At 36.1% G+C, this 9,739-nt stretch overlaps 1 long non-coding RNA gene across 1 annotated transcript; it reads right to left on the minus strand.

Moving 5' to 3' along the window:
- Positions 1 to 2,048: 2,048 nt before the first annotated feature.
- Positions 2,049 to 6,882, minus strand: LOC144369758 (uncharacterized). Its single transcript, XR_013429492.1, has 4 exons — positions 6,699 to 6,882; positions 6,132 to 6,211; positions 4,124 to 4,267; positions 2,049 to 2,141 (listed from the first exon to the last, which is right to left on the minus strand). It is a non-coding gene; the product is annotated as an uncharacterized LOC144369758 (long non-coding RNA).
- Between the last annotated feature and the right edge of the window lie 2,857 nt (positions 6,883 to 9,739).

Genomic DNA, 9,739 nt, shown 5'->3' on the forward strand with positions numbered 1-9,739 from the left:
GTGGGGTTGTGGCTCAGTGGTAGAGTGCTTGCCTGGCATGTGTGAGGCACTGGGTTGGATCCTCAGCACCACATAAAAATAAATAAACAAAATAAAAACATTGTGTCCATCTACAACTAAAAACAAACAAACAAACAAAAAACAGTTTACAAAAAGGCATTTTTTAGCAAATTTCAACTGACAACTATAGCAAAGAAACTCTTGTTCATAGGACATTTGGAGAAAGAAAGACGCCAACTTTTCTGATGAATCACAGGCCCCAACTCCCATACTTATAGTTCTACAAAGAATAAAGGAACCAAATATTGCAGCCAGCATCACTGATTCTAAACTATTTTTTATATCTTTATCTCATTTATTTATTTTTAGGAAGGCACTCTACCACTGAACTACATCCCTAGCCCTGTTTCTAAATTCTTCTATTTTAGTTTGTTAGTTTCACTTTATCTCAATGATGTCTGTTTTTGTAATGTTCTTGTACTGTGTGTCCAGGGCCTTGACTCACATCTCCATTAACACCAACAAACAATAGTGCACAGAATGTTAACAAAGACTTTTTTTTTTTTTTTTTACTGTTTTGTGGCCAAATTGAAGTTTGTGTTTTCCAGATGAAGAAACAAATTCAAACTGCAATTGATAATGAATTCAGACTAAAGAAGTTCTAAGAATCTTGAGTGAAACTGGGAATGTATGAGATATAATCGCATTTAAAAGATTTGCCCAGGTACAATTGGTTCATTTGTATTGTTCTCTTTCAAGGTTTTCTAGACCTTGAAAACAAAACGTCTCTCTTGATAGAGTAGGAAATCATTGATTTAAAAAAAAAAAATGTGGGGAGGAGGACAAGAAATCCAAAGAAAGGGTGGGAGGGAGTGAAGGAGGCAGGCATCCAAATAAGAAGCTGAGGTTCATGAATACATGGATAGCACCCTGGGAAGCCTATGGTGAAGCTGGAATGTATGCTAGATGCTAACCATGGTCAGCTGGGAAGTCGTCTCACAAAATCTAAGATAGTCCAGTTAGGAAGATACATTATAGACAAAACATAAGGTAAATTTGTGCATCTCCAAAGGAGCTGTGATTGCTTTACATTAGGTTGAGAGAGTTGCTGGTTTTAATGAAAACCAGACCCCCAGTAACCTCTGCAGATCTACTGGATTCTAACCTGGACCTCCCCCACCCACCCATGACCCATTGCAAATTAAGTTCCCTGGTTACTAGAGATAGGTTACTACAGATAGGTTACTGATCAACAAACATTCATTAAAATCTGAATGTTCCTCAGGAAGAACATATTAAGCTTAAATGAAGTACAGGTCAATTTCCTGAGAGACCAAAGAAAACAAAGGTCTCCAAGGCTGGTTACCAAAGGCCCCAAATTGGCAAGAGCTAACCTAGTCATCCAATAGCAAAACAATAATGAGTCTTAATAATAATAGCAACATTTCAAATTAGGAAGTTTTGCTAATATGCAGAAGGTAGCCCAAAACAAGGGCAAAAAAAGAAAACAGAAAATTTAGGGTGGGTGTTCCATGAAAATAGAAGACCAGTGGAGTAAAGGAAGGGATTGAGGGAAAAGGACGAGGGTGGAATGGAAAAGAGAGGAATGCTACAAGGTATCTGACCTAATTTTCTAGGTACATATACAAAGTGCCACAGGTGATGAACTCATCTGTATGTATATCCATATGCACTAATTTAAAAAAAAATCTATCAATAAATAAAACATAGATAAGTAGAATAGAGGAAAGGGAAAAAAGGGAGGAGAAGAGAAAAGAAAGGGGAAGTACTTGGGACTGAATTGGAGCAAATTATATTCCAACTTGTATAATTATGTTGAAATAAACCCTGATATGTATATCTAACATGATCTATTTTTTAAAAAGAAATTTTAAAACAAGGTATCGCTAGATATAAGAGACTCCAAGAGGACAAAAGATTACTGATTTCATGGACTCCGTATTCAGAGTTTTCCCAAAGAACAAAGGAAACAAACAAACAAAAAGATGATTAATGAAAATATTCCCAAGTTTATTAGATTACACAGTTTCTTTTTTATTATTTATTTATTTATTTACTTACTTTTTGGATGAAAGGAAGGTTGGAGATCTCTTTTCTTATTCTATATATCAGCCAGGTCTCTAAATTTGATTAAAAGTAATATGAGACTTATGGTCTTACTATTCCCTATTCAGAAACACTTTCTATTCCCAGAAAACTATTGTTTCCCCACAAGACCCTTGGGCTTAAGAAAAGATGAAATCATTAAACATTAAAAAATAAGTCTCAGAACACATTAGTAATAAAGAGAAAGAATCTGGATAATCCAATTTAGATGTTTTATGTTCAATATTGACAAAGATGGCTGAAACACAGACTAGAGATAACAGCTACAGAAAGAAAGATGTATTCAATCAGCTATTTGACAAATATGTTAGTAAAATTATGTTTCCTTTTATATTCCTATCCAACAGGACAGAACTGAACAGAATTGGATTGTTCCTGTAGATGGATGCATATTTTTAAGCAGATTGATACTAATCACCAAATAATAGTTCTTTATGCAGCTGAAGTTATCTACTGCCCTATCTCTAAAACAATAACAGAAAGCACATTAAGATTTCAAGAAAGCTGGCACATGAAGAAAAAGGTTGATACAGTTGACATCTTGAATAATGCTACAAATCAGAGAATGTTCATCCGTCCAGTGGGACACATCCAGAGGAGATGGCTAACCTGGGTACATTAGCAGACAAATCTGACATGTCTACAAATGCGAAAGCAATGTCAAGCTTTATCTCATACTTATTTGAGAATAATTGATTTGTTTTCTTAAAGACTGCCTTTCCAGCCCTCCAAGTCAAAAGAGTTTCCCAGGCCTTCAACCTTTTGACGGCAGAAGTCATTTTTATCCACATATCCTGGGAGAACACCAATTGCTCATTATGAAACCCTGTCAATAAAAGTGTGCTGTGCCAATAACAGCAGGCCTGGAGCTTCTTGATGATCTACAAAAAGGTGTGTGTGAAAGCTAGGAACTGATTTTGCTCAGGCAGAAAACCACAATGTTGTTGAAGTCAAGTTCAATATCATCAAGCAAAAGCCCAGAACCTTCGAACTTCACTTCTTTGCAATTGTATATGACTCCTTTCCAATATTTATATAATATTCCCCTTGACACACTGTGGGCCAGAGAAGTAACAAGGAGAGGAAACCTTGTTGCAAGTTTGGACTTTTACAACTCTCATCTTTTCCTCTACTATGATATGTGGAGTTAATGCCCTAATTCCCTCAAAGACAAGCAAGATAATTACTGCTAAAGTCTTGTCACATATTTTATTTCTATTTCAGAATAGTGTATGAACTAATAATTCAAAATATTTGTACTTTTCCTGATTCCTTAATTTATAAAGCTTACTCTATGATACAATCCAACCAAATCACTATTTAATGCTAAGAAGGAACATAGTTTTCAAAATGCGAGTTGTTCTCAGAAAGCTATATGGACATTAACTTTTCACTATTCATTATTCAGCCTTTGAAATCATTTTTGTAGATTATAAAATAGAAAGAAATAAAGGAATTTTCTTCCTTCAAACACATAAACAGAAAAAGAAATAATTTATGTCCTATATCTCATGATTTGCTTTCTTCAATAAAAAAAAAATACCTGTGTTTTCAATAGTAGAATAATAGGTAAATGTTTGCAAAATAATAAAAATATACACTTCATTGTGTTAATGCATATAGTCATTCTTTGTGTGGAAAAAAAAGAGAAGATTTAAAAAGATATAGGGAGAAAGATAAAGGAGAAAAAGAATGTTCTAATAGAGTAGTATTTTTTTAAGGAATTTGTTTTAGTGTGAAGGAAATAGTCTATGCTTAGCTTTTAGTTATCATTATGCAATACTTTAACATACTAAAACCAATTGAATTGTACCATATAAACATGAATATTATAACATGTGAATATCTCAATGAAGGTATCCAAAATGTCAGATAAGGTTACTTAAAGAAATGCTATTAAAATAAAATTAACATAAAATGCTGTTGAAGATATATAGTTTCATAAGTCATAACTAATGTTTGTACCAACAAAAGCACAATACAGCATTTATTTTACCTCAAAGTTTTGTCCTGTGCTTCATTCCCTTCCATCTCTTCTTGACCTTCAGCTTTAGGAAGCATTGATGCGATTTCTTTCATGGAAGAGTAGATGATATTCTAGATGTCTCAAGAAAGGACCAGCCACAGTGCATGCTTCTCCCTGGCTCGGGATCACATTTTTTATTTTATGCATCAGTTATGTCTTTTCCTATATTGATGATTGGTACTCCTTTCATCTCTTAATGACGTTTTGGGAAAATTTATAGATTTCCAGGATTTGCCTATTATGGAATAGTTTCTATAAATAGTTATAAAGGTAAAACTATTAATATAGTAACTATAAGCAGTTACTATAGGTGTGACTATATATTTTATTACTCTTGGGTAAGTCATGAAAGTAGAAATTGTGGACCATATGATAATTTTATTTAACTTTTTAAGAATTTGATAAGCTATTTTGCAAGGTAGTTATATAATTTTAATCTCATCAGTGATAAGTAAGCATTATTGTTACTTCACATCTGTTCCAACTCTTGAAATCATCAATTTTTGTATTAGCAATTCAGATAACTATATTGAGATATTTGTTTGTGATTATAATATATTTTTGCTGATGACCAATGACAGATGTAAATGTAATGTCTTACAATGATATACAAAATTATCAATGGGTATTTTTGTATTTTTTGAAGTATATTTTCACATATTTTCCTATGCTTTCTTTGGTTGTGTCTTATTGCTACGTTAATAATTATTGTCCAGCTGTGATGTATATGAGCATCAGACAGTCTTCACACAGCAGCTGCTTCAGAGCCTGTCCTACCTACAAAGACCCAACCACCTGAGGTCACACCACTCCTATGGATACCCATAGCCAATGATTAAGTAAGACAACGACGTAAGGGCCGGGCCATGTCACACTGATGTCGAATACTTCAATGGCAGTATCAACTTCACAGCACCTATCTGGGTTAGCCGAAGTTTGGCTATCCCTGAATCACAGTTTGATTTTCTTTGGAACTTTTGGTTTTCCCAGTTCCTTTCAAAGGAATTAATCCGTGATTGTCATCTCATGACTCGAATCTCTTCTCAGCACCTACTTCTAGAGAAGCCAAGCTGTACCACAGTTCAAATGTTCTTTCTTTAATTTTCATTTGTTCCCTTAAAAAGTAAAAATCTTCCTCTACAGCCACATAGGGGACAGGCCACAGAACCAAGTGTTGTGCTTCCTTACAACTGACTCAGCTGAAATCATTACCCACCCAGAACCTTGGGTAACTGATGTGCCGGATAAGAACTTAAAGTATGTCTCTCACCCATAAATTATAGGATATAATGTGAGCTCTGCTTTAGTAAGAGTTCTGATTCACAAAATGTAAGTGTATATACACAGCGGTAGCCCCTTGGTAACACTAGGAAAATTCTGATTTTTTTTTTTTATTTCCTTCAGAGTTCTGTACAGAGAATTCCATTGCTAGCATGTGTTTCCTCATTTTGGGAAATGAGTAAATTTAGGCTTTGCTTTAGGAATCAAGGAAAGAAAAAAAGGAAGGAATGCTACTCCTTGCTTTATTTTTTGACAAAGTTCAAGTTAAAACCCAGTGCCTATGCTCGGATTTCATTTCTGTTTGTGTATTGAGAACTCACCTTGGAAATAAAATTTTATTTTATAAGCTTTCTTCTCCTGCCTAACCTCCATTCTGACTATTGCTTTATTTTTTTCTTCCTCTTTTATCTACAAATTCAGTTCCTGGGCCCAGTCCTGCTCAGGCTCCTGTGGCCTGCCCTGCCCTATGGCCTGTCATAATTTGCTGGTCACTTCAAACACATGAAATAGAAGTCAGTACTTACACTACTAAAACTCAAAGGCTCATATTGCTATTTACAGTCACACTGAGGTGCAGGGAGACACTTCTGAGACAACTCACTGGATAAAGATTATACATGGTGTGTGTAGAAGTGCTGTATATTAATTAAGCAAATGTTCTCCTACCTGGAGCATTATTTAATCTTACCAAACTCACTTTAATTGGTTCTCTAGTTCCAAGCACATCCTCTGCTTCATAATTAATGTCTCAGCTCTCAGTCCCAGCTAAATCCAGACCTTAAAATTATGAAGAACAAGGAAAGCGAAGGTCAGAGAATATTCCAGAGCACAAGAGCCAAAAAAATGAAGATAAGACAATTATCAGAACTTCAAACATTGAACACAGAAAATACAGATTCATTTAAATCCCCAAATACTCCCAATCTATCTAATCACGCCTCTGTACACATACAAACACACATTCTTTGTGTGTTATTAAAATCAAGGAAAGATTTTCTAAATTAACTAGAGAGAAAATAGGGTATTCAGAGGTGTCAAGAAGAATAATAAACATAAAAATGTATCTTGCATGTAAACACATTTTTTCTAACTTCTGAATGGATATTGAGAAGAGAGAAACAGAGAAAGAGAGATTCCCACCAGGTAATGACCTTTTTCAAGGGCATAAAGAGTTCTCAGCACCACCGTCACTCCTGACGGGCTGCTCTTTTGCAGTAAATTACCACCTGAAATTCTGCTTCCCTTTATCCGCCCTCTTCTCTACCTCAGAGGTGAGTCCAGGTACTGCTGACAGCGCAGGAAGAATTCAGTCGGTAAAATGCTTCACAACAAGCACACTTGCCCATTGACCTTCATCCTCTCCTCTGGATGGGAAGCATCTGGCACTTTTGTGTGTCAATATGGGCAGAGCTTTGTGCACAGCCCTAGGACTTCTCTCCTTCACGTCAAGAACCCCCCTTAGCAAAAATTAATGAAGCGGGAAATGGGGCATGAGGCCCAACCCAACCGCACTTTTTCAGACAGGATTTAAGGCTGAGTCATATTAAGCATCCAGTGTCTTAAAGGGCCATTTCCTGTGTTTGTTTCTCTCTCTCTCTCTCTCTCTCTCTCTCTCTCTCTCTCTCTCTCTCTCTCTCTCTCTCTCTCTTTGTGTGTGTGTGTGTGTGTGCACATTTCGGTTTGAACTCAGGGACTCATGCATGCTAAGCACATGTTCTACCACTGAGCTGCACCCTGGCCTCCTGTCACCTTCTGTCATCTTATCATCATTTCAACAGAACTTATTTCCCCAAAGAATACAGCCTGATTAGCTGTTAGAATAAGGTTTCTTCTTGTATGTGCCACAATATTGCTATACTGTATTTTCAGAAGAAGTCTATTTAAAAATGTCAATGACAAATAAATCAAACATTTCAATTCAATTCCTTTGCTTTTGAGTTGCTATTATGAACATACATAATGACATGCTATGTAGAGGTAAATTTCCAACACTTGGTGTTTTACCTTTAAATGGACCCCCTCAATATTAGAACCCCATTTGAATTCACAAGTATCAAAATCATGCCCTTCTGCCAGAGCTGAGGTCCCTGAATTGAGGCCTGAGCACATTTTGCCCAGTTAAACTGAAGACAAAATGCTTCTGTGAAACAAGTGGATTAAGAGAATTCCAAAGCCTAGAAGCCAGTAAGAGAAACTGTGAGGTGGGAAAGCCAAATGCTTTTCAATTTAATTTTATTTTTTAACAAGAGTTTACAAAAGACTTCATGGGTTCTTCTACTTCAGCCACAGCATTATTTAATTAAACTCATTTGAATTGATTTTCAATTGAAATACTCACTAATAGTTTCCTGGGAATTTCTGCAAGTCTTACAAGCAAAGCCCTGGCTGTTTTTGTTCCAGACTTTCTTCTCAAGGTTGTTGGTTACAGGGAACATCTTTGGAACACAGAGATTGGATTCCCTTCTGTGCAAAGGGCAAGGAATCTAACTCTAATGTGGTAATGTCTCCCTCTAGAGGTGAGGGCAGTCACGCTTATGCTGTTTATGAAGAATTTGCACTGTACTTTGGATAGTAATGATCATCACATTCTGCTGTCATATATAAATAAAAAAAATTACATAAAAAATAAAGAATTTGCACAAACATGCCAATATTCTCCCTAATACTATGGCTTCCAGTAATAAACTTTTTTCTCTGATCTGGGCCATGTCTTCTATTAGCACCCACAAATCAGAAATATATTATCTGTGTACTTGAAAACAAGGAAAAGTTGAAATCCTTCGAAGTTCTTGACATATTTGATGATGAAGTTGGGATTGTGTCAGAGGCATAGCTCTGACAGGTCACCCACAAAGTGTGGTTCATTTTTCGTTTGAGCCTTTGCCACTGGGAGGCAGCCTCCAGGGAGAGGTCAGCCTGGGATTTGGGCATCATTATCAACGTCTCCATGTTAGAGTTGCTAGCTTGTCACTGGATTCTCGTTGAAACTCAATGCCTGAATTTAGTGTGGATTAACTTGGTCTTAATTTCTAACAAGGTTAGAAGGACCCAACAAGCTGTACTTATCAAATAGAAAAGTTTTAATCAATCATGTGGGTGGTCTGCCTTAGCCTGTATATCTCCACTTTACTTGTAAGTGGCAACCACAACATTAGTAGAAAGTTTATTCCTCCTCCCACTGCTATTTGGAAAGGTGCTGGGTCCCTGAAGCCCTTATTTCACAGAGGTTGCCCTCAGTGTCTGGGCTTGATTCTTTGATGGTTTGACTAAGCTCAAAATTGATGGAATCCACTGGGTTTTTATACACTTTCAAACTCAACACCAGCTATGAAGAACTTGAAATGACATAATCACTGTGTTCCGTGGACAGAACATAGCTATGTACATAGGCCTGGTCAGCGCTTGCCTTGATCAAACTTGTCACAATTTTATTAAAGCTCAGACTGTTGACAATAGCCTGGTGCTTTGTCTGCCACTTGGAGAATTGACAGGCAGACTAATACTTCCCTCTAAGAGGCCTTGAATTGCAGAAACTAATGGCAGAGACTAATCAAACCATCTGGATTTGCTATGCAAATGTCCAAGTTAAGTGCCCCTTATCTGGTAAAACCATCAGAAGTCATGCTGCTATCTGAATCTACATCACCCAATATACCATCATTTCTGCCTCTTCTGTCATAGTCTTTGTTCTGATGCCGAAATGCAGAGATGACCTCTCCAGGCCAGCCTTATGACTTCTGGCTAAAGCTGACCTGTTAGCCTTTCTGATATGTGCACAGATGTTTCTCACTGTGTTTTTAATTTGCAGTTCCCTGATGAGTAACGATGTCAAACATCATTTTATGTGCTTATTTTCCACTTGTACACCCTCTTATGTAAAAAGTCTGGTCATGAGTTTTTCCCATTTTCTAAATGATGGTTTTTCCTCTTATGCTTTGAGATCTTTATATATTCTAGCTACAAACACTTTGATATGTGGCTTATAAGTATTTCCCCATTGTAGCCTGTATTTCCATTTCTTCATAGTGTTTTGTTGTTGTTGTTGTTGTTATTTGTTGGTTTGTTTGGAAGCAGTATTTTCAATTTTGATGAGGTTTAATTTATCAGGTTTTTTCTCATACTGTTTGGGCTCATACTGTTGGTAATAGATCTAAAATTCTTTGCTTAGCCCTCGATCTTGAAGATAATGTACACATATATATTTTACTTAAATTTTGTAGTTTTATATTTTATAAACATATTTGTGATCCATTTTGTATTGAGATTTAAATTGAGCTTCATTTGATTGCCTAGATATGCCTAAAT

Source organism: Ictidomys tridecemlineatus, chromosome 13, assembly GCF_052094955.1.
Source record: "Ictidomys tridecemlineatus isolate mIctTri1 chromosome 13, mIctTri1.hap1, whole genome shotgun sequence".
Lineage (NCBI taxonomy): Eukaryota > Metazoa > Chordata > Mammalia > Rodentia > Sciuridae > Ictidomys > Ictidomys tridecemlineatus.